At 43.6% G+C, this 26623-nt stretch overlaps 1 protein-coding gene across 50 annotated transcripts in view; it reads left to right on the plus strand.

The window, feature by feature from the left end:
• LOC137304833 (CUGBP Elav-like family member 4) overlaps nt 1–26623 on the plus strand; it is a 580712-nt gene that overhangs the window by 89153 nt on the left and 464936 nt on the right. The window lies entirely within an intron of this gene.

Here is a 26623-nt window from a genome sequence, read left to right on the forward strand (position 1 = left end):
ATATGTGTTTGGTAATGGACACTTGACTGGATTGTGAAATCAGCCAGAGAGTTAGAGGCTACTTTGTGTCGGCTCCAAGAATTCCAATTTTTTTTTAATAGTACAAGAGGCAGCTTGTTTCCTTCTTGGAAGTGCGAAAATGCTCCGAAATGAATGTCCGCTGGTTAAGAGTATGTCCTGGAATAGCATGCAGTGGTGCGATGGATTATCTCCTGCAGGGTATAGTCTCACAGGGACCCGCATTACAGAAGCAAATAACTGTAAGGTGAAAACCCAATTTACTCTCTCTGCTTTTGCCAATTCCACGCCTTGACACACTCTGGGAAAAATTGTCGCAACAATTCTTCACTATAAAGCCCCTGTAAGGCTGGCTTAAGGAGTGTGCAAATGTCGTACTCCATGATACTGCTGTTCTCTTAACTCTTTGAGAGCTGGGCTCCCATTGTGACCTCTACAAGGAAGTTAGTTTTCCAGTAGTTCAGTGTTTCACTTTTAATAATCTGGTAATGCAAATCCAATATTACTTCAGGCCGCACATCATGTGGCCTCTTGCAATGGCAATAGAAGCATTCCATTGCAACAGTGAGAAGATTTGCTTCAGAAATTTTGACCGTGTACTTGGTTAGAGATGTGTCTCAGTGACTCCAAGGTAGTTTTGTCATTTGAGACACCATCTGGACTGCTCCATTGATAGTAATTAGACAATGTGTCCAACGCCTGTCTCCCTCTGGGCTGCTATAAACGATGGTGGAAGTGTTGCATTTTGTCATCTCTGGGACTGGTAGTAATTGGAAAATACATGATCCCCCAATATCAGCCTAAAGCCAGAATCACAACAGGGGAAGGCATGTAGGGACCAAAGTACAGACCCAAACTTCACTCATATTTAGTAGTAGGCCATGGACTTTACGGTTTTCTATTTTCCCTCAATTTTGGCAAAACAAAAAAAAAGTCACGAGAACCGGAGCAAACCCATGCTTTTTTGGGTGGAAACTAAAACAATGTACTTATGATCAGCAAACTTTGAGTTTAGTTGGGAATTCACAGCAAGCTGAGGAAACAGTACAACTGCAGACCGAAATTATCAATGGGACCCTACTTTTTTCTTTATAAAGGGAAGAATATGCCGATTTTGGGCTGACTTGATTGTTGACGGTAAGTTAGCGACAGAACCTTTCTCCCCATTTCATTCGTTTCAGAGATGATATTTTTGCTTTTGAACTTTGTCAGGTTTAATCGGGAATTCACCTTTCAGGGGGTTAATTATAAGGAGGCAGTTATCAGGTTTTGTTGAGTTAAACCCTACAGGCAGAAGGCATATCTCAAAAAGGGACCTTTGAAAAGAGAGCAGCGCCAGATAGGAACCTGCCAATGAAAGGATAATGTCACCATACACAAATAACTCATCAACATTTTAGAACACAATTTAAGTCATTGCAGAGTCTGTGCAAGAACGATTTTCTTATTAAACGTTTCCCTTCACTTTTTCCCAAAGATTGTGCCCTTCATTATGAGAAAAGAATAATAACATTATATTAAGAACCCACAATATTAAGAACCTTATCAAGATATTTAAATTATTATTAAATGCGGTCGAAAGGTGAACCCAGAATATTACTTCACGGGGGGTCAGGCCCATGGTACAAGACGAAATAAATTTAAATTAGTGAAAATTAAAACTTAAAACAGACCATGGAAAAAAGTTCTTTACTCATAATATTGGGAAAAATCTGCCAATTAAGGTGATGAAATCAAAACTATTCAGAAAGTGCAAAATGGTTTAAAAATGTGTTCTCTGGAGGGGGACTACACTGGCAGGGCCACATTTATTGCCCATCCCTAGTTGCCCTGCGAAGGCCTTTGGACCTTCTCCTTGAACCGCTGCAGTCCTTGTGGTGATGGTCCTCCCATTATGGTGTTTGGTGGGGGATCTCCAGGACTTTGATCCAGTGGTAATGAAGAAATGGCGAGTTGCATGTCTGAGTTGGATGATGGGCTGGGTGAGTTGAAATGTCAGAGGGATATAGATTGAATTGTCTTTTCTCAATTCTTGTCTCTTTTTGTACCTCCTTAATATTCATTCTTTGTAACAATTTTATTTTTTTAGAGTTAGGATTGTAGATTCCTTCCCCTTCCCCCACCCTGCTCTTCCTTCAGAAAGATTGCACACTGACTGCAGTCTGTAAAACAAGCCCGATAAACCCTGGGACCGTAATAGAAATCCAAACTTCAGACTGAATAAGCATTTTATTACTGGAAATTATGCTATTAATATTTTATTCCAAGTTCAAAATATAATGATTTATAAAAAGCAATTCTAACCTCTGCTCAAGGTTCTAGCCTTTGCTCATTATTCTCTTGACTGCCTCCCACACTGTAGCCCTGTGAGCAGCCAGGGATCGTGCCTGGGAACCTTGAGAATACCCCATCAAAATGTGGAAAAACATCCTCCCAACACAGCCTATAAACACTTAGTAATAAGATTGCTGGCCTTTGCAAGTTGTTGAGGATACTTGGCGTATCCCTTGCCATAACTGGATTTTATCCGATTTGCTAACTTCGCTGTCTTGGGGCCTTTTTGCCTGACAAAGCTTCTTGCAAGATAGCTTGTCTGATCTGCAGAACTGCACCACTTTATAGAGCACCACTAATATCGTCTCAAGGTATTGAGTCAAAGAAGGAATGATTGGAAGGGTGACCAAAAGCTTAGTCAAAGAGGTGGGCTCGAAGGAGGGTCTTAAAGGAGAAAAGGGAGTTGGGAGAAACGGAGGAGTTTAGGGATGAAGGTAGAGAATGGTACCTATGCAGCTAAAGGCACGGTAACTAAATGTGGGGCAAAAAGAAGGGGGGGGGGATGCATAAGAGGTCGCGGTCCGAGGAACAGAAGGTATGGGGATGGGTTGTAGGGCTAGAGGTTTTTAGAGATGGAGAGGGCCTAGATCATGGAGGGATTTTAACACAAGGACGAGAGTTTTCAATTTGAGACCTTGGGGGAGTGAGAGCCAGTAAAGGTCAGAGGGTGATGGATAAGTAGAACTTGATATCGGATAGAATACGGGCAGCCAAATTCTGGGTGAGCTTGTGGGTGCTGTTTGAAGGACTTTGTTGAGCACGAATTGACAGCTACTTAACAACCGTGATTGTACTTGAAAAGTAATTTGTTGTCTGTGGAGCACTTTTGGAATATCCTGAGCGTGTCAAAGGTGCTATATAAATGCAAGTTCATCCTTTTTCTTTCATTATATTTGTTTAAAGAAATATATTGGAAAATTAATAAAACTATATCGCGCAGAAACATCTAGGACTGGTCGAGATCACCAGGTCCGGGTTGAAATTTGAAAAATACCATTAACTTCTCTCTGTCTTTGTGTCTCTATCTCTCTATCTCTTCCTCTCCTCTCTCTCTATCTCTCCATCTCTCTCCCTCTCACTCTTTCTCTCTCACACAGAGTCACTTTCTTCCCAAGATATATATCCCACTCCCCCTTCATTTTGCCAACATTACTATAAGACTATTTCTGTGCATTACACATTTGTTTTGCTTTATGTCCATTTCTCTGTAATCCGTCTGCTTTTCTTGTGTGTTCAGGTTCTATTTTCCTGTATTATTTGGCTGTCGTTCCTTATTATTTCCCATTTGTACCCAGATAACTGCAAACAGACCAAGAAAAAGCCCGGAAACAATGAGAAATTTCCATATCTTTCACACTATGTTTTCATTCCCATGTCTACACACTTGTATTGCAATATTTAATCAATTTTTATACTTCTTTGGTGTTTTCTTACGAGTATATTCCTCTCTTCCTTCTCTGTTTTGTATTTTCTATTTTTCTGGCCCTTCCTTTGGGGTTTGTCTGTTGATTTTATTTCCTTATATTTTTCTCTTGCCCATTTTCTCTGTGGCTTTTCCTCCTTGTCCTGCTCTCCGGAAAGCGTTGATTCCACATTGGGGGTACAGTTCCTCCTATGCTGGTCACCCTCTGGCACCCCATCCTTCCTTATGTGCCAGCCTGGACTATTTACCATTGGGGGGCATCGCACACCAAACTCAATCCTGTCCTCACCTGGTGTCCACGCATGTGCAGCTCCACCAGATAATGATCAGAAGTGGGAACCCCGGCCAATTCACCTGCTTAATTGAAAAGTAGACATTTCAAAGTACGTGCCAGCCGTGGCTCAGATGGTAGCATTCTCGCCTCTGATTCAGTAGGTTATCTGGTCATTTATCACATTGCTGTTTGTGGGATCTTGCTGTGCACAAGTTGGCTGCTGCGTTACAGCAGTGACTACACTTCAAAAGCGCTTTGGGACGTCCTGAGGTCATGAAAGGCGCTGTATAAATCCAAGTCCTTGCTTCTTATCTTTTCTTCAGTTATTGGTGCTGCTTCTTGTATCAGTACTTTTATACACAACAGTCTGATTCAATCAATGCTACTTTTTCTTGGCTGCCGAGTATTGAACTGTAGCCGTTGACATTGCTCCTAAACAGCAACATGCAAAAACCTACCTGGTGGAATCCTTCGTATCATGGCCTCTCTTAGAAACACATTATCATGGCCTCAATACTAGCACACACTGTTTTCCTCTCCAGCTTACATTCTACCGGTTAATTATTGCAAGAAATTTGAACAAACCCTGAAGTCTCACTGTTTATTCTCCAGAAAGCATTCCAATTAGTACACTTTCGCCGGGGCTTCATTCCCAACCCTTAATTGGTGGACATCCTGGGGACTGTAATTGGATGCAGTGCCAGTATGGTGTGCACCTTAATTAAAATGACTGTTTCCTTTCCTAAAATACCTCTGGGACTGCATTTCACTGGTTATTTTAAGGTTACTGTCATCTTGTGAGACTTTACTAGTTTTGTAAACAGAGAAATGATATCATAGGATCTGCAGGTCTCTCTTGAGTTTTTTTTTCCAAAAAATGAAGTTAAACTAAAACAAAATGTGAGCAGTATTGTAAAGTTTAAGCCACAGGAGATACAACATTTGCTGCAGACACATTTATCCCCCCCCCAATGGCCGACATGGTGACCTTGCTGCGACCTGAGTTTTCCTCAGCAGATTGTCAAACAGCACCTTTTCCTTTAAGACAAAAGTACAGCTCCCTCGACAGCTCCGTTTCTTATCCAGTGTGCAATTGAGACGTACAAAGCAAGCAGATCTCTGATTCGTTCCCCAGTCTGTGCAGGGTTAGCTCATCTCAACTGAGGTGGCACCTGGGGTGTTAGCATTGGGTCCAATGGCCTCTGGAACATGGAGGCGGAGGGAAATCAGCCAGGATTCCCAACCTGTCCAGTGACTTACAGGTAGAACAGGACAGGATGTCTGGATGGCGGATGAGGACAGGATAGAGGTTTGGCTGTGATGCCCTCTGCAGGATAAGGAAGAGAAGAAGAAGGGCTAAAGGACAAAATAGGAAGATTATGGACCCTGTAAAGCTGAGGTAATGACAAAAAAGAGACAGAAAATAAGAAATTGATAATGAAGAATAACTTGCCTGCACTTAGTGTCCAGGCACACACATGGAGAATGGCTGGTAGATGAGACAGTACCCTTGGAGCCTTACATTAGCATGAGCAAGAATCTTAAGGAGAAAATTGAAGCGCATCAACAAAATAATCCTTATTAATGTCTTGTATCATTGCCCTGGAGTCCTGCAAGGATTTCTCCTTGTTCCCCCTCCTATTCCTCATCTACACGCTGCCCCTCGGTGACTCAGTTCAGGGTCAAATAGGATGGGGGTCAGGTTCCACATGTACATGGTGGCACCCAGCTTTATCTCTCCGCCATTTCTCTCGTCCCCGCCACTACCTCTGTGTTGTCTACCTGCTTATCCGACATCCATGACCTGGATGAGCCGCAATTTCCTCCAATTGAACAGTGGGAAGATCGAAGCCATTGTCTTCGGACCCCACCGCAGCTCCATGTTCTCTCCACCTCTGTCCACATTCCCACCCCCACCCCCGACCGCGCATGGCCACTGTCTCAGGTTGAAGCTGACTGTTCACAATCTTAGCGTCCTGTCTGACCCAGAGCTGAGCTTCCAACACCATATCCTCTCCATCACAAAGACCACCTACTTCCACCCTGCCTCAGCCCAGCTGCTGCCGAAACCTTCACCATGCCTTTGTCGCCCCTAGATTCGACTATTCCAATGCTGTCCTGGCTGGCCTCTCATTTATCAATTCCCCCCCCATCCCCGATAAACATCAGCTCATGCAAAACTATCCTAACCCGCACCAAGTCCTGCTCATCTCTATGCACAATGGCCTACATTGGTTCCCTGTACCCCAACGCCTCGAATTTAAAATTCTCATCCTTGTGTTCAAATCCCTTTACGGCCTCCCCCCTTCATAATCCTTTTCCAGTCTAACAACCCTCCAAGAACTCTGCGTTCCTCCAACTCTGGCCACTTGTACGTCCCCCACTTCCTTTGACCCACTATTGGCGGCCGTGCCTTCAGCTGTCCAAGCCATAAGCTCTGTATTTACCTCCCTAAACTTCTCCGCCTCTTCACTTTTAAGACGCTCCTTAAAACCTACCTCTATGACCAAGCTTTTAGTTCCCCCTCCTAATATGTCCTTTGGCTCGGTGCCAACCTTTTATGATTATGCTCCTGTGAAGCACCTTGGGACGTTTTTCTACATTAAAGGTGCTCTTTAATGCAAGTTGTTGTTGGTTATCTTTATGGTCGTACAGTGATATAAAATAATGTGTTATGATGCGTAGTAATGTTGCACAGTATTATGTTGCTCTGAAGTAAGATACCAATGATCTGGAAAAGTGTGCTGAAATGCAGTCACTTACTGATGTGAAAAAAAAACACATGCTGCATGATATTGAGCTAATCTAAGGCTATTAATTTTGCTTCATGGAATCACATTGATCTAGAACAGCAGGTCATGTTGCATAATCCCTTAGTTCTTCCAGATTAGTACGTTAACCTGCATGACATCACCTTTATTTAAAATGCTTTATATAACATGCTTCATGTCATACAATGATGCCAAATAACACATTATGTTGTGTAGACCCTATCAGTCTAGAATAATCGGTTATGTAGCATGACACCGCATTGATCTAGAATAGGTTACAATGCATGGTGCCACATTCGTCTAGGATAGGTTACAGTGCATGGTGCCACATTGATCTCAAATAGGTTACAATGCATGGTGCTGCGTTGATCTAGAATAGGTTACAGTGCATGGTGCCACATTGATCTAGAATAGGTTACAGTGCATGGTGCCACATTGATCTAGAATAGATTACAATGCATGGTACTGCATTGATCTAGAATAGGTTACAGTGCATGGTGCCACATTGATCTAGAATAGGTTACAGTGCATGGTGCCACATTCATCTAGAATAGGTTACAGTACATGGTGCCACATTCATCTAGAATAGGTTACAGTGCATGGTGCCACATTGATCTAGAATAGGTTACAGTACATGGTGCCACATTCATCTAGAATAGGGTACAGTGCATGGTGCCACATTCGTCTAGAATAGGTCACAGTACATGGTGCCACATTGATCTAGAATAGGTTACAGTACATGGTGCCACATTCGTCTAGAATAGGTTACAGTACATGGTGCCACATTCGTCTAGAATAGGTTACAGTACATGATGCCACATTCATCTAGAATAGGTTACAGTGCATGGTGCCACATTGATCTAGAATAGGTTACAATGCATGGTGCTGCGTTGATCTAGAATTGGTTACAGTACATGGTGCCACATTGATCTAGAATAGGTTACAGTGCATGGTGCCACATTGATCTAGAATAGATTACAATGCATGGTGCTGCGTTGATCTAGAATAGGTTACAGTGCATGGTGCCACATTGATCTAAAATAGATTACAATGCATGGTGCCACATTGATCTAGAATAGGTTACAATGCATGGTGCCACATTGATCTAGAATAGGTTACAATGCATGGTGCCACATTGATCTAGAATAGGTTACAGTACATGGTGCTGTATTGATCTAGAATAGGTTACAGTGCATGGTGCCACATTGATCTGGAAAAGGTTACAATGCATGGTGCCACATTGATCTAGAATAGGTTACAATGCATGGTGCCACATTGATCTAGAATAGGTTACAGTACATGGTGCTGCATTGATCTAGAATAGGTTACAGTGCATGGTGCCACATTGATCTAGAATAGGTTACAGTACATGGTGCCACATCGATCAAGAATAGGTTACAGTACATGGTGCCGCATTCATCTAGAATACACAGTTATGTTGCATGACACCACGTTAATCTGGAACTCATTATTGTGCACAATACCACATTTTGTTCTACAAGTTATCCCAAACTTAATTGAAACACATATTCTGAACTAAAAGATAATAAAATTACCAATTAAGAAAATATCTTATTTAAGGAATGAACAGTATCAAGTGAGATTGGAAGAGCAGGTCAGAGATTTTATTTCTTTTGAAAATAATCTAATTTACATATTTTGAATAAACATTTAATGCTACCACAATTTTAATTCCAATGGGCATGATGATCTGAGGTCATCCTGGAGGAGGTGTGTGATAGTGGTCCATACATCACAGTATTAGGACTACTGAGGATGGCATCATATTACTGGCAACAAATTTGAACTCGGGTTTCCATGGGCATCTGTGGGCACGATGCCCAATTAGGCACCAAAGACACCATCTGAGCTCCGGATACGCACAAATGGACAGAGGAACTAACTGATGCAACACCAAGCAATACAGAGCAAAGAAGCCCCAGGTTGAATTCTCATTCAGTGGTGGGTCAATTGACAATGGCTGTGGAGCTAAAATGACTCGCAAGTTTTCTATGTATGGATGTTAGGTCACTGGGCCTTGGCTCTGATGCTCCTGCCAGAGATGTTGACTTGCTATATTGAATATGGAGACTCCAAGTTTTCCAGTAAAAGTCCAAGCTTCAACTTCAATATTTATCCCTCAACCAACATCACGAGAAACAGATTATCTGGTCATTATCTCATTGCTGTTCATGGGAGCTTGCTGTGCACAAATTGGCTGCCGCTTTTCCTACATTACACCAAAAGTAATTAATTGGCTGTAAAGCGCCTCTAGCCATCCTGCGGTCGTGAAAGGCACTCCATAAATCCTTTTTCCTTTTCCTTTCTTCCCAAAAATCTGAAGTTCCGGAAACTCGGCAAAGCTGTAATAAAATTGTGAAACTCTCAAGAGTCTCGGGTATTGAATGCTGCAAGTCGGCATCTCTGCCCTCTATCATTGACTATCCTTCCTACACTCACTGGCAGCCACCTTGGGAGTGGTGCTGCAAAAGACTGGGTGCCCTGGAAGCATACTGCAGGGACGAGCTGGCAGCATTAGGAGAGGAGAGAAAAGTAGCAATAAAACTGACTGCATCTTTTCGAGTGCAGTTGCTGCCAGCAGACACCAGTTGGAATGGCAGAGACAGGCACCGTTATAGTGACTCCACCTGACTTTTAAAGGCCTGAATGGTTTGAAATCTATTTGGCGATTTAAATAGGAATATAAAGCACTGCTTTACTGCCCGAGATAGCAGAAGGCAACTGCCCCATAACAGTCAGAAAAGGACGCCACCGTGTGCATCTCAAAGCATTCACTCCACCCACAGAACTTATTTATTCCATTTTAATTGAACCTGGATTAAGCAGCCACCTGTTCTTAATGAGCAATCTAGTTTGTATGAAAGGTTTCTTACACTTTAAAGAGAAACATTTCTGTGTATGTGCGCGTGGTGCTAAGCTTTCTAGAAAGGAATATACCTTGAGTCAAAAAATCGCTTATTTTTGGATTTGATGGGAATGCTGTCCTCTGAGTAAATAGACTTGAAACAAACTCAATTATGCAGAAAAACTGCATGAAATATATAAAGATGAATAGAAACATGATGATGATTTTGAAACCGTCTAACAGCATTAGTGGAACCCGGTGGTTAGAGACTGGCAGGTTCTTCCACGCTACAACAATAAAACATGGTCTAACAGACCCTGAACTTTAAGAGGTCTCATTTCAGGTTGTCACGTTGTAACTAAGTGCACGACTGATTGTTAAACAACCCTGTACCTTCTTTCAACACGGACCTGATGAGTTGAGTGGGGTTGCGCGTCTGGCAATCATCAGGCCTCTGATTGTTTCCTAGACAACAGGAAAGTAATTGGAGACGGCCGTTGTTCAGCGAGCTGCATTTATCGTCCTCTGCACAGCCAATTAAAGAGACAACAGCCCTTATGCTCTTGTTCTGTAGAAGGCTTTAAAGGGGACAGTATCTCTTCGGTATTCTTAATAGTTGCATTTTTGTAGAAAACATTTAGGCACAACATCACCATATGCTTTTAATTCTACCAGACACCCATTTTTCCCTGTCAACATCCCATTTCAATCTTCTGCCTTCTTCACCTTAAGATGCTTACTTATCTTTGAGGTTGAAGGTTGGGCTCCATAGGACTCAGACACCTTCGGTTACCTCATCAAAGTGACCATCCTTAACATGCGAGCTTTGACTTGGAATCAACGTGCCTTGTGTCTATGTGGGCTGGAGCTGCATACAATGGAGTCATGTGGGGCACGTATAACTTTTAAATCAATGTTCCGATTAATTTGCAGACACCTCACAGCTCACAAGTTCCTTCTTTCTTTACTAACAGATTTAGGATTGAATGAGGTGACAGTGTTAAAACTGCCCTTTCCAAACCTTCAGATCTCTCAAAATTTAAACCGGACAAACCAGCAAGTACGTGCAAATAGAACTGAATTGTCGGGGGGACTTCACAGGCCAGGATATCAGGGTTCATGGGTTAGGAACATAGGAACAGGAGTAGGCCATTCAGCCCCTCGTGCCTGCTCCGCCATTTGATAAGATCATGGCTGATCTGTGATCTAACTCCATATACCTGCCTTTGGCCCATATCCCTTAATACCTTTGGTTGCCAAAAAGCTATCTATCTCACATTTAAATTTAGCAATTGAGCTAGTATCAATTGTCGTTTGCGGAAGAGAGTTCCAAACTTCTACCACCCTTTGTGTGTAGAAATGTTTTCTAATCTCACTCCTGAAAGGTCTGGCTCTAATTTTTAGACTGTGCCCCCTACTCCTAGAATCCCCAACCAGCGGAAATAGTTTCTCTCTATCCACCCTATCCGTTCCCCTTAATATCTTCTAAACTTCGATCAGATCACCCCTTAACCTTCGAAACTCTAGAGAATACAACCTCAATTTGTGTAATCCCGGGGCATAATTTGGAAACCCCTGGCCTAGGCAGCAAGCTTTGGCAGGTAATTTGTCAGTGGGATGTCGTTGCAACTCTCACCCTAGCCATGATCCAGGAATTCTGGATTATTCCAACCCCCACAGCCCAAGGATACTGAGGCCAATTGCTGCCCCTCTCTTGCTGCTGCATCTGAGGTCACGACCAACATGCTTACTGAATTTTTACTTTGGTTAGTTTGCCCGCTTTCACCCGGAGAGAACCCGGTCCCCAGCCCGGCCGATGCCACCCTTCAGCGTTCTGCTAGCAAGTGACGCAGGTGGCAATTTTAAAAAATGTTCTTTCTCTTCCTCTGTTTCTTGACCTCCTCGAACGGGGCAGTCGTGTTTGAAAACTTGCCACAAGGGGAAGCGCAATTGCAAAGCCTCTGCTCACACCAACAGAAAGGCAACACACTGCGGGCACTGGAAACATGGAACAAAAACAGAGACTGCTGCAAAGCTGGATTCTGCAGGAACCATTCTTAAAGCTGGACTGTCGGGTTTAGATCTGACAGCTCAACAAATACATACAAGCATTTTCTGCTCATTCTTAATCGTTATCATGATTGAAAACGAAATATCAGCTGCCTTGCTGGCTCGGTTAGTAAATGTCTGAACAGTAACAGACCAGAATGTCCCAATTTTGACCCTTGCTCCATGCTGAGGCAGCTGTTCTTAGCCATGCTGACGGTTGGGTAGCCATGACTGAGAGCCTTTGGCCTAGTGAAACTGGAAAAAATTAATCCGGAGGATTCCCGATTCTGATTGCGGTCCAATGATCCCTGTGATGTGATGCCCGTCACAGTGGAATAGCCTACTGAGACTCTAGACTTAACACGTGAAGAAAAGCCACTTGTACAAGGTACCAGAGGAAACCCCCGAGAACTGTATCCCAGGGGGAGTTCTTCCCAGTGTCCTGGTCAATATTTATCCCTCAACCAACACCTAAGAACAGATTTTCAGGTAATTATTATCACATTGCTGTTTGTGGGACCTTGCTGTGTGCAAATTGTCTTTAAAAAGTACTTCATTGGTTATAAAGCACATTGGGATATCCTGAGGTCGTTAAAAGGCGCTCTATAATGGTAAGTCTTTCTTTCCGATGGTGGAGGGACAGAGATTGGGAAACGAGAAATAATCTGAAGTCAGAGCAGTGGAGGCTGGGCCCTGTGCCTTGGGCAGGTTACTCAAATAGGGATGAGTGAGGCGACAGAGGAATTTGAAGAGTTAAGGACACAAATCTTGAATTTAATCCTCTGGGGCCAATGAAGCTTGGGTGCAGTGTTTAATTATATGTTTATCTACCAAAGACTACAAAGCTTCTCATGTCTTTTGCCTTTTCCCCTGTTGGTTTTGGCACAAACCGTGCCTCGCTCTGAAAGCAGCCAGTCACTGTGACCTGAGGAGTACTCGGCTGTTAATGATACAGTCCCAGAACACCAGTAACCCAAGTGGGGATGAGATTAGACTGTGCACTGGGCATGATGTTTCTTCGTTCCATTGCTCAAATGGAACTTGGTCTCACCTCAGCAGAAGCCCTGTGGTAATGTATCATTTCAGTTTTGAGTCATGCGATCCTTGAGTACACTGTGTTCATGTGAGTCAGGAGTTAAAAATCACTACCTCCAAATCTTATAATCAGGTCAAAGCTCACAGTAGCAGAAGCATTCTACTATGTAATGCATGTTAGAAAGAACTTTATATAGCACCTTTCACATCCTCGGGAAGTCCTAGCTCACTTCACGGCCAATGAAGTACTTTTGAAGTGTAGTCACTGTTGTGCTGCTGGCAATAATGTATAATTCTGCTGCCCTGGGTTTAACTTTTTTAAAATTTGTTCGTGGGATGTGGGCATCGCTGGCAAGACCAGCATTTATTGCCCATCCCTAATTGCCCTCGAGAAGGTGGTGGTGAGCCCCCTTCTTGAACCGCTGCAGTCCGTGTGGTGAAGGTTCTCCCACAGTGCTGTTAGGAAGGGAGTTCCAGGATTTTGACCCAACGACGACGAAGGAACGGCGACATAATTCCAAGTCGGGATGGTGTGTGACTTGGAGGGGAACGTGCAGGTGGTGTTGTTCCCATGTGCCTGCTGCCCTTGTCCTTCTAGGTGGTAGAGGTCGCGGGTTTTAACTGGCCTGTCCTTTTTGAGGCCACAAAGTCTAAGTGCATAGAAATGGGTATGTCCTGGGGTCAATTGGAGGCTAATTGCTGTCGATGAGGGAAGTTTGCAGGTTGGCGGGTGCTGGTAAATTTCTGACTGCAGGTCAGAAGAAACCGGCATGAAATAATCTGTCTACTTTTGATACTTTTGACAATTTGAATTGTGACATCTGAAGTGCTCAATTGAAGAGTTTTACATCGAGATATTAGAAAGAGTAAAACAGTTCCTTCAAAGTGTAAAGCCGATGTTTAATGTGGTACAGAGGTGTGCCAGGTTCCAGATTCAGTCCTTTGTTTGTGCTGAGTTAGTTGACCTCAGCCAGAACAGCAATAAAGGTTACGATTGGCCTTAGCGCCCTTACAATACAAGATGGGAATAATGAGCTCAGCGTTTTGCTCCTGACCAGTACTGGAATGTTGAATGGGGATGGGTTCAACTCTGTTGCTTTTCAATGATCAAAGAGCCAGCCAAATCTTTACTGTCAACGCTTCTGCATGAAGAATGGCTACTTCAGTGAGGTACATGAGGACTGCGTTACCACGGCCAAAGGTCAGCACTTAGAGGAGAAAATGGGGGGAGGGATAACCGAACAAAAACAAGTAATAGTGAGCTTTCTATCATTCATCCAGGGCAGGCAAAAATCATATCAGCAAGAAAGAAAAGGAAGATTGTGCATTTTTATAGCGCCTTTCATGACCTCAGGACATCCCAAAGCGCTTTACGGCCAATGAAGTATTTTTGTAGTGTAGTCATTGTTGTAATGTAGGAAACTTCGGCAACGAATTTGCGCACAGCAAGATCCCACAGACGGCAGTGCGATGATTAAAAACAGTGGCCACACTTCAAAAGTGTGTCGTTGGCTGCAAAGCGCTTTGGGATGTCTTGAGGTCATGAAAGGCGCTATATAAATGCAAGTCTTTTTTTTACCGTTGGGAGAGGCCTTGAAGCCTTGTTGGCATTGATTTTTTTAAAAATTAAAAGAGAGGTTGAAAATATAAAATCACATTGTAAAAAATAAATGAGTTAAGAACCTGAAGTCTATACAGATGGATAAGATCCCAGGTTTGATCCCTGGTACGTGCCAAGGTAGCTGATCAGTTCCAGGTGACAGGAGAGCCACAGTAGGCCTCAGTGCCATTTGATTTAACCAGCCAGGGTTCCCACTCCTGTGGCACTTTTTAGAAAGTCTGTGGACACTGGATTTAGCTCTGTTCCACCCTCCCCAAGTTGAATAACTTGCTGATGCTCACTGTATATCAGCTTACACATGAAGCATGGCTGCTTTAGTGAGGTGAAGAAGGGCTGACTGTGCCCTTGGAACTGGCCACGTCTAACCAAGAGGAGAAGACTGGAAAAATAAACTTGTGAATCCTCCAGCCTCGAAAGGGTTAACGCGCAGAGATGGTGAAAGTCGTACTTTTGGTTCAGTCTCTGGGTGGCGCCCGGTTCGAAGCTGATTGACAGTGGTGGGAGATGTAGTGGAGTGCGGCAGGTTAACATTAGAATAGATCCATGGTCAACAGATTACATTAATACAAAAGCACTAATGCATGTAATTCAAGCCTCTGTTCAACAAGCAATTGTGACCTTTGTGAACTTTAATGCTTGGCTCAAAGTTTCCCCATTTAATCTGCTACAAACGTCACAATACAACAGGAACAAACAGTGAACTGTGAGTCGGTGCTCTCTCCACTATTAAGTAAAGATGTTAAAAGTTGATTCATACTGAGTGACAGCCCTTTTGTCGCCAATTATCTTGCATTTAATTTGCCAATTAGCCGTGGCTCAGTGGGTAGCACTCTCGCCTCTGAGTCAGAAGGTCATGGTTTCAAGTCCCACTCTAGAGACCTGAGCACATAATCTAGGCTGACACTCCCAGAGCAGGACTGAGGGAGTGCTGCACTGTTAGAGGTGCCGTCTTTCGGATGAGATGTCAAACTGAGGCCCTGTCTGCCCTCTCAGGGGAATATAAAAGATTCCATGGTACTAATTCGAAGAAGAGCAGGGGAGTTCTCCCTGATGTCCTGGCTAATATTTATCACTAAAACAGATGATCTGGTCATTATCACATCGCTGTTTGTGGGATCTTGCTGTGCGCAAATTGGCTGCTGTGTTTCCTACATTGCAACAGTGACTACACTTCAGAAGTATTTCATTGGCTGTGAAGTGCTTTGGGACGTCCCGAGGTCGTGAAAGGCGCTATATAAATGCAAGTCTTTCTTTTTATTTATCAAAATTGTACATAGACAGTAGGAACTGCTTAATATGGTTAGTGAAGTAATCCAGTTAGGGTTAGGGTTAGGGTTATTGCAATGGATATTGCAATGCTTCAGTTGGTGTTACTGTTGGTTAGTAGATCATTTGGTTAGTAAGGTCACTAGTTTGTGAGATCCATCTGTTATGTGTGACTGCTGTTTGATGGAATATCTCAACTAGTATGATTGCGGATGAGAGCATTGTTTTAGGTAGTGTGACCACTGGTTAGTGCAATTGCTAATTAGTGGAATCCCTGTGATCAGTGGTTAGTGTGATTTGATTCTCAATGGATTTATCCCGGTCCAGGAACGCCTCGATTTTAAAATTCTCATCCTTGTTTTCAAATCCCTCCACGGCCTCTCCCCTCCCCGTCTCTGTAACCTCCTCGGGCCCTACAACCCCCCGAGATCTCTGCGCTCCTCCAGTTCAGGCCTTTTGCGCATCCCTGATTTTCTTCACTCCACCATTGGCGGCGGTGCCTTCAGCTGCCTGGGCCCTAAGCTCTGGAACTCCCTCCCTAAAATCCGCCTCTCTACCTCTCTCCTCCTCCTTTAAGGCAAATCTTAAAACGTATCTCTTTGACCAAGCTTTTGGTCACCTGTCCTAATATCTCATGTGGCTCGGTTTGTTTGATAATCGCTCCTGTGAAGCGCCTTGGGACGTCTTACTACGTTAAAGGCGCTCTATAAATGCAAGTTGTTGTTGTTACGTTGAAAGCTATTGCCTTTTCCACATTTATTTATTTTGTGCGGTTGGCTGGTAACAACATCCCTCGAGCACACATGCATTCTGTTTGAAAAAAGTAGTCACTGTGTTGTGAACTGTGGCCCTGTAAGCTGACGATCGTATGTGTAGTTTAAGTTAGTCAAGTGCTGAAGGGTGATAGATCATTTTAAGCACATGGACCTGCAGGGATGAAACATCGGGCACAAAATGGCCACTTCAGTCTGTGGAACGGCTCAGGATAGAAATTGCTGAGAGAGGGATCACACTCAACACCTTACAATGTACATTCTTGACGGACTGCGAGATGGAGAGGTGTAATTCTTCATTGCTTACATCATAAGGGGAGTATAATTTCTGTCTGCTTGCGGCATTTAGTTTTTTGTATTTGAGATTGCAACACTTTTCTTCAGAGCTATTTAAGGTGAATGATGTACTTATAAATTTATGTTTATATTTAACAAAGTTTTGCTTGCATATCTCACACTTCAAACATCATGATTCGAAGAGTCAAATGAATAAAAAAAAAACAGAGAAAGAAAGCCGGTCAGTTCCTGCTGTTTTTTTCTGACCTTGCAACCTGGTCTCTCCCCAAAGGCAGGAGCCAGGGATTTACAAGCATCTGCCAACGTACAAAAAACGTCAATAATTATCCTCTAGCTGTACTCAGGGTGTGCCTATGTCCCACAGAGAGTACGCCAACAGGTCTTAAACGGACAGCTTCCAAACACGGCTCGATCTTAGTGGTTAAACATCACAAACGCACTCCAGGTCGCGAATGCTTGTGAGTAACAACGTGGGAGATCAGCTAATTGTGAATTAAAAACGTTCCCTTATAATGATTATTATTCCAAACTGGTGATATCAATGCTTTCAGAATAGTAAATACTTAAAGAGTAATATGCTAAATCCCGACACCTGGAATCAGATTAACTATGTTTCCGCCTACAATCTTTTGTTGTCCTCTTTTGAAGGCACGGATTTGTGGTGGAGCAGAGTTCCACATGTGTGATCACTCTATGGTACCTACCCAAATGGCTCTTCCTGGTGTGTGAGCCTTGCCAGTCATCAGGCTATTTGACCATGAGGGGCATTCCAAATCTAATCCTGTTTCCACCTGATGATCACACACATCCTCTTCCAGCAGGGGTTTCCGGATGGCAGTTGGGATTGGACACACTGGCGCCTTTTTTTCTCCCTTCCCTACTCAAGGGGCTCCAAGACCGATGGGAGCCCCAGTTAGTGCCTCAGCTGAGATCAACTATCTCCATATAGACCTGGGTTCAAACCTGGAACCTACCTGGAAAAGAGGGAGGAAAGAAAAACCCATTTATTTAACCTTACCACGTCTGAGGCTTCAGCCGTAGCTGAGAGATAGCACTCTCGCACCTGAATCAGAAGGTCAAGCCCCACTCCAGAGATCTGAGCACATCATCTAGTACTGCAGTACTGAGGGAGTGCCACACTGTTGGAGGTGCCGTCTTTCGGATGAGATGGTAAATCGAGGTCCTGTCTGCCATCTCAGGTGGACCTAAAAGATCCCACTGCACTATTTTGAAGAAGAGCAGGTGTCCTGGCCAGTATTTATCCCTTAACCAACATCACTAATACAGATTATCTGATCATTGTCACATTGCTGTTTGTGCGACCTTGCTGTGTGCAAATTGGCTGCCGCGTTTACAACATTGCAATAGTGGCTACACTTCAAAAGTACTCAATTGGCCTTAAAGCGCTTTGGGATGTCCTGAGGTCATGAAAGGCGCTATATAAATGCAAACTCTTTCTTTCCTCCCAGAAATATCTCAAAGCTCTCATTGCTTAGAAATACGATGACTGCTATGTATGCAAATGTGACAGCCAATTTGCACACAGCAAGATCCCACAACCAGCAATAAGAAGAATGACCAGTTGGTCTGTTTTTTGACCAGGACACTAGAAGAACTTTGCTGTTCGAATAGTGGCAGGGAATTTTTAACATCCACCTTAACCAGGCAGGGAAGAAAGAGAGAGCAACACGGATGGAGCAGCAGCACAAAGATAGACATCAAGGAAAATATTAAGAGAGAGTGTGATTTAAAGCAAGGAGGCTCTCAAAACCAGATTTATGAGAGGGCAAGTCAACACAGCTCTCAGTTTGTGCCATTGCAGTCTCTGGGTTTCCACAGGTGAAACAGGATATTAGAAAAATCAAATTACTGCTTTATTGAAAAATGCGTATTACTGTCAGCATTGTGAGCTGTAATTAGTTCTCCCGAGGAACCAGTGTAAACGTATATTAGTGTGTGGTGTAAGCTGGACCCTGACAGGATGCTGCTTGTACTGATGCTGCACAGAGATTTGATGTTTTTCAAACAATATATATTCCAACGCCTAAACTGTACGTTTTTTTTAAAACCAATCTCGGTGAGAATTTGTAAGTAAAGAAAAAATGATCAGTGTTGGATTATTCCAATTGTCCCGAGAGTTCACTGGTTCTCTGTTTCACATGCACAACAAAAAGAATTCATACCCAAACTCCTGCTTCTCATTTTTATTCACGGTCCGACATGAGATTATTGCGTGCTATTATTGGATGGATTTATCCCCTATCCACTATTTTAATGGAGGCATTAGCTCATTTAAAATGAACAGGGCAATGTCTCTGTCAAAGTAATGGACAAATGAACGTCACTCAAGGGTATTAAGCAGTTGTATGCTAATATTGCCAGTAGTAATTTTGAGGTTATAAACATGAATGGACCTTATGTAAAATGTTATGTGAAGGGGGGCTAGTGCTAAATGGAAAGTCATAGTCGGCTGAATTGACCTGATTGGCATGCACTGAGCAAAGGCTGAATGTGACCCCCCCCTCCTTTGCATTTGGTCACTTCCCTCTAATAGGATATATGAGCAACCTGATGGTTATCTCTCCTCAGGTGGGCAGCATTGTGTTTTTCTATCAATCTTCTCTTCTCCCCCCGCCCCCCCCCCGCACCTCTACGCACCCCAGTCCTGAAGACATTGACTCCTTGTTGGAGGAAGGTTTGATGGATGCCAAATGGCCTCTCATAACTTGCCCCTTGTCCATTCGTTATATGTGAGAAAGAAGAACTTGCTTTTATACCCCATGCATTTCAAGACCTCAGGACGTCCCAAATGATGTACTTTGGACGTGTGGTCACTGTTGTGATGTTTGGTTGAGGGAAACCAATTTGCGCACAGCAAGCTCCCACAAATGGTATAATGATCCGAAAACCTGTTTTTTAGTGATGTTGGTTGAGGGATAAATGTCGGCCAGGACACTCCTGCTCTTATTCAAATAGTGTCATGGAATCTTTTACGTCTACCTGAGAGGGAAGATGGGAACTCGGTTTAATATTGCATCCTAAAAGCAACAACTCCGACAGTGCAGCACTGCCTCAGTACAGCACTGAAGTGCCAGTCTAGATTACGTGCTGATGACTCTGGAGTGGGGCTTTGAACCCACAACCTTCTGAGTCCGAGGCCAGAGTGCTACCAACTGAGCCAACTGTGACACTTAAAGCCAGACAAAGTCAACTACCACACCTGAGCCTGATGGCAGTCGCAGAGGGCTCTTTGTGCTCACCTTAGGTTCCGCACATTTACTTTCTGGTTACTGGATACAATCAGGAGCAGAGACTATCGGTATTTTGATGAATTATACTTGGGTATGCCCCTCCTCTCAGCAAAAGCGGTGTAAAGAAGGAAAATTGGAAGGGGAGAAAGGACCTTAACATCCAAGCAACTGTGGTCCCTCGTGGTCACACTAGTAAGGCCCCCCCTGTACTTCTTAGTTCCGTAATCTTTTCACTCGTGACTCTCCCTCCTTCTGGACCAGAACTCAGCTTCCAATCAGCATTTTCCCACCGCGGTGCGGCTAAGATTGGGAAATCCAGTGGGGTGAAGGATCCCAGCGGGGGAGGGACAGACCACGAGCCCACACTCTGTCACGCTCCATGTCCGTATTGAACTCACCGCGGAAAACTCTTGTACGACAATATAAACCCGACAGTTGTATCAAAACCCGAGTCAGAAGCTAAAGAGAATTTGTGGCAGTAATCTCAGAACACTCTGGGAGAATTTACACACAGCAAGGGACAAAAAAAGAACAAGGCAGAATCCCAATCCATTATGTATATAATTATGCATCAAGAAAGACTTGCCATCTATATATAAATATGTAATCCGTGATATATGGAGTACACATACATGCGTACATGCACATGATTTGAAATTCAAAAAAACATACATTTGCAACCAGTTAATGGAGACTTCAACTCATAATGAGCTACTTAATCACACACATCTGCAGTCTGTGTAATAGGCTGCCTGCTGTCTGGGTGTCTCTGTTTTGCAAATTGCAAATCTGGTCACCTTAGCCTGAGACAGGCTTTGTTCAACAACAAAAAAATTAAAAATATGTTTGATGCAATAAGGGGGCGATTGAAGCAACTGGAATGGGGAAAAAAAGATAATTTCCTAAAGAAATAAAGGGACCATCTCAAAACTATTTAAAAAAACAGTCCGATCGGTGACAAAAAATTGACGGGTGAACCTTAATCTATAGGTCAACAATGAGAAGACCACTTGAGAACTCTTGGCTTTGAGATTTAGTGTTGGTTTCTGTCAGATTGGCTGAGGAAAGCACAGGATGGTAGATCTGCGTTAAGGTTGGGGCAAAACGGGTACAGAGTCAGTCATGCGAGAGCTGGTCTAGGAGGCACGGGGGAGAACATAAGGGGCATCCAGCATTGGACGTGGACATTGATGGGCAATGGACACAAGGTACTAGGCATTAGAGGCACAAGGGTTATGCGACGCTGGATTTCAGAAGCACGAGGGGCATTGGGCATAACAGGTATGGGGGCATCAGATACTCGATGACGGGCATCTCGCATTCAGTGGATTCAAGGAGGAGAATTGGACGTAGACATATACAGGGTAAATTTTGCCAGACTCTGGTCTTGACGTGGAGTCTCACTTGATGGGAGCTGCCCCCGATTCATGGTGCCCCCAGTCGAGCATTGTGAATCCGTCACACTAACTTCCATGCCCAATTCTCCAATTCGTGCTCCTGTTGAACGAGATTCCACACTGAGTGTGGGGGTCCCACAAAGTTCATCTTGTCGAGTCAGCTCCCTCTGAATTAATTATCTCAGAGCATCAGATGGCACTGACCTGGGAGAGTGAGAGAAAGTAAAGGTGATGAACAGAAGATTAGTACACATTACATGGAACAAGAATTGGCCCCTCGAACCTGTTCCTTTTAACAGAGCCTGTACCACTTGCACTGTTGTAGACTTCCACTCAATTTATTTAATCACCTCTGAGAGACAAAGAGTCACAAATGAAACTTCAAAGAAAATAATTCTGTGGAATTTCTCGCTGATGCCTCAAGCAGTAAAACTTCAGGACAGTGGTCTCCCATTGCAATCGATATTATTCAGTCCAACCATATACTTTTCACAGATGACATCGCCAAGGTCCCGGCTGCACAGGTCCTATTGTGTTGCAAAATCAGAGCATTTGATCATCTATCTCTAGACTTATCCTTCAAATTTTCAGCCTTCTTTTCTTCCCTCCTCACTCCAGGAAGCTGTGGAAGCTACAACATTAAATAAATTTAAAACAGAAATAGACAGTTTCCTAGAAGTAAAGGGAATTAGGGGTTATGGGGAGCGGGCAGGAAATTGGATATGAATTTAGATTTGAGGTTAGGATCAGATCAGCCATGATCTTATTGAATGGCGGAGCAGACTCGAGGGGCCGATTGGCCTACTCCTGCTCCTATTTCTTATGTTCTTGTGTTCTCTTCCCTCCTCTCCTGCAGGTGCCAACTCGCGATGGGTAAGGTTCCCCAGTTAACTGGCAGCTCTCGGGTAGCTAGCCTAAATGGTCATTCTTCACACATGAGCCCAGGCATGTTTGACCATGAAGTGCATCTCGGGCAAGCCTGGTCTTGACATTTAGATGCAGACAGGGGTCACAGGATAGCTCTCGGGAGCCGGAATCCCAGCTGGCCTTTTCCGCCTATAGCACAGGGGAAGCTGAGGCCAGTTTTGGCCCCTCAAGTACTAAGTCCCCATGCACAGCCATGATTATGGAATGAAAAATCACCTGCTTTTTTCTGTGCTATCCTGGGAGCACCGGATTGCAAAATGCCACCTGGTAAGACAACTAACGGCATAGAGAGACAAGGAGAACATGAGAGTAAACAGCAGTCTGTAAATATAGCAAGAGAAATAAAGAAGGTTTTGTTTCTTGGCGTGCTCAGTCTTGTGTGCATACAGGACAATATGAAATACATAATTTCCGCTTTTCCCTAGGGAGACGGTGGAAGCAATTAGTATTAATTCATTCAATTGCAAATTAGATTTCTTTCAGAAAGTAACATTTTGGGATATAATATATGAGTAATTTGAGACATGACATGTGGTGAGAGTAACGGCTTGGGTGGAAAAAGGTGACTTTGGACCTCTGGTTCCCAGAGCTCTCCACCACTGGGGGTTTTCCTCACCTCATGTCTGGGTCTGTTGTGGACTAATTGATAGAGATTGATTGCTATGATTAGTCAACAACTCCATTATTGTTGTATCATACAACTACCAAGATGGTAGAAGGCGAACAAAATGGACCTTGGTCAATTTTCGTCTGGCAATTCCTATGTTGTGGATTAAATAACCAGCTGGATGCAACACGTAGAGGGAAATCAGATGGGGACAATTACATGTCTGTAGTGGAGTAGCCCGATTGTCTCTCTGAATTAATGGGTGGAACATTGAGGGGAGGCTCCTTTACACATGTGCAATCGTCGTCACCTGACTTTCCTCTCCGTGCTGCACCTGGACGATTATTTAACAGCCAAGTACAAAATAGGAAAAATCTGCCCTGTACGTTTGCCAGATGTGTAAACAGGGGTGGGTTTCGATGTCATCATTACAAAGGAAGATTATACCAGAGTCATAATGCACTCTGTCGAAACATATTTATAAATCACTAATCAAAAGAGCTTGCATGTAAATAGCATCTTTAGGTTGTCAGGATGTCCCAAAGTGCTTCTCATTTAATGAATTACTTTTGAAGTGAAGTCACTTGCTATGACGGTGAACAGCAGCCAAGGACTCCCAAACAACAATGAGATAAATGATCATTTAATGTGATGTTGGTCAAGAGAAGAATGTTGGCCAGGACACCTGGAGAACTCCCTGTTCCTCTTCAAATCGTGCTATGGAATATTTAACCTGAACAGGCAGACGGGGCCTTGGTTTAATGTCTCAACAGAGCTGAACACAAGAGCTGGACAGTGCAATGCTATTAAAGGAAACCTAAAAGTGCCAAGAGAGAAGATAGGACATTACATAATACTGAGACGGACAAGAACAAAATTAAATGGAACAGCAGCAACAGTAAGGAATTGCAACTGAGCAGAAGTAAAGGCACACTAAACAAGGATGTTAAGGAAGACGGGAACCAGAGAAGGAACTGAATGAGTGGAGAGAATGCTGGAAGGACGGAGCACCGAAGGCTGTTTTACTAATACTAATGCAGTGTATTGTGAGCCATCTACTAGACTGCAGAATGGCAGAGTGCCAGGCAGTGAAAGAGTGAGAACCAAACTGTCCACAGCAAGCTAGGTCAGTGAGGCTGCCATTTTGTTGTCTCTCTGCACCTCTAGCTCACGTACATGCACACGCACACGCACACGCACGCACGCACACACACACGCACACACACGCACACACTAGTGTTGTCACTAAGATTTCAGTAACGTGTAATAATGGGATCCATTTTCTTCTGTCTCTGCTCCCTCTTTTTTCTCTTAATGTCCCTCCCTTTTTCTCTCTTCCTCTCTTTCTATCTCTCAAGCACACATCTTCTCTATAAGAACAGAAAATACTGGAAATGCATGACAGATTATTGAGCATGCGGAAGAGAAAATAAGCCCTCGCTTTTGGATATGACCCTTTTATCCCTTAAATCCTTCTCTCTGTCGTTCTTCTCTCTCACACTTTCTTTGTCACTTCCTTTATTTTCTCCTCCGTCTCGCTACCCATCTCTCTCACTCCCTCTCTCCCAGTTATCCCCAATGTCAATTTTCAAAAGCTGCTTTTACACTGGGGCTTATTTTAGTTTGGATTCCGGCTGTCTGTGTGCCAGAACCCTGCGTTAACTTTGCTCAATCGAGCTCCCTCATCCCAGCGCCAGCACTGTAGACTTTTTAAAAACAACCAAACTGGGTCTGCAATTCTGCCGCTGGGGTAAAGCAGCTAGATTTAGCAGTGTGAACACACAGGGCCTAGCTCACAGCCACCAGTCCCTCAGACTCCGCAGTGTTGGTGCAAGAGAAGCTAAGCAGCCTCTTAAGGGATGAATTTGCTGTCGGCGGTATTTGTAATGAATGCGTTAGCACAGTTTCTCGATAAGGTATTTTAATGCATTAACTTGCCCATTTACTTTAATTGGATTAACAAATGCATTTAGACAGCACACCGAGGAATTTCATGTCATCGCGCGAACATATTATCCAAAAGTAATCTCAACACATTAGTTCCTTTTTTAAAAATCATTCTTTCCAATAGGCTGTGTCCTCCTCTGTGCCACCAACCCCCACCTGATTGTCCACCTGTAGCCTTTGACCTACATATGGTATTGATCCAGTTATCAGCACAGAGGTATGTCTGCAGCTAATGTCACATTCAGCCTCACTAAAAATAAATACCAAATAAGGTTGAGAACAAAGGGAATTGAGGCTAGAGTAGAGCAGGGTCATGTTGGTTATAGATCTGTTGGCAAAAAAAAAGACAAAGGGGACTTCTCAGAAAGGCTCTTGTGTACAAGACTATTCTAAAAGCGAGTTTGTCATGCAGGGCTGCCAACCCTCCAGGATTGTTCTGGAGTCTCCAGGAATTAAGGATTCATCTACTGGACATTGTAACCAGGGAGAAAAAAATCATAGGTGCATTAAAAAAAAATGTTTTTTTCATTTTCTTTCATTTATTAGTTATAAAATATTGGAGATTGGCGGAGGTGGGGAGGCTGTATGACTGGGTGAGGCGATTGGAGGCAGGAGATCATGTGATGAAACCTCCAGGACTGCGTACAACCAGAGTTGGCAACCCTATTGGCATTCCACCATGTTGGTTGTGGCATCCATTTTGTGCTGCAGTCGGCTGTTTGTGGAGCATATTTTTTAACACTTTTTACAATTTTCTGCTATCCTTTCTAAAACTATTTGTAGTGAGGCCGATCAGTGATTGTCATTGTGTTTTCAGTTATGTTATCTTGGCCTCACTTCTGGTTACTGATCTGATAAATTGGTAAGCAAGATGATTTCAATTGACCAGAAAACTCCGCTCCATGAAACTTGTCTACTTGGAGCAAGGATGGAAAGGGAGGTGAGACTGAGAGCGGGAAGACGAGAGGGAATGTCGTTAAATTAGAGGAGCGAACAGAGTACAGAGCTGCACTCCCTAAAAGAAAGAGAAAACAATGGGAGAAAAGGGGAACAGAGACATCTAATTGATGGAGAACAGCTTCCAAGGACCATTTCAGGAGGGAGTCTCGGCATCTGAAATAAGGCAGTGAAACAAACTCAAGATTATTGATTCAAAGTTCAAAGTCCACAGTGCCAGGAACAAACTTTCACCTGTTATGGAAAACAAACCTTTAGTTTGCCTTAAATTACAGTGTGAATTGGAATGGGTATATCAGGCAGTCCTGTGGGTTCTGAACTGCTCTGTCATTCAGGGTTTATGGACAGGAACCAGCAACTTCATCAAACCCTGTCATCCAGTCGCAGATGAGTAGTAGGAGTTCAGGCCAGAGGCTGTATTTCAGTTTGGTCAGTCGTGTGAGCAAAAGTGTGGTTTCAGGATAAAGCCTTTTCCCTGCTTTGTATTCACACTGATTTCCTAGCTTGCATTAGCCAACTGGTGAAAAGTATATCTTCAGGAGTCTATCAAACAGCCCCATACCCCCACGTTTGGGAGCACTCTCCCAAAACCGCTCCATCTTACCACCTTTCCCCCTTCTCCAAAAGCCTCTTAAAAACCTACCTCTTTGAGAACACAGGCTGTAGCCCTCTATAATATTTCCCGTCTCATGCTCGGCATGCTTTTCTGCTCGTGTGCTATAAAAATCCCAAGTTGCTAATTTTACCCAGGCTTCCTTCCTGAACTGGGGAATTGCAAAAGGTGGATCTCATTGCGATCCTGTTAGAATT

Source organism: Heptranchias perlo, chromosome 38 (genome assembly GCF_035084215.1).
Source record: "Heptranchias perlo isolate sHepPer1 chromosome 38, sHepPer1.hap1, whole genome shotgun sequence".
Lineage (NCBI taxonomy): Eukaryota > Metazoa > Chordata > Chondrichthyes > Hexanchiformes > Hexanchidae > Heptranchias > Heptranchias perlo.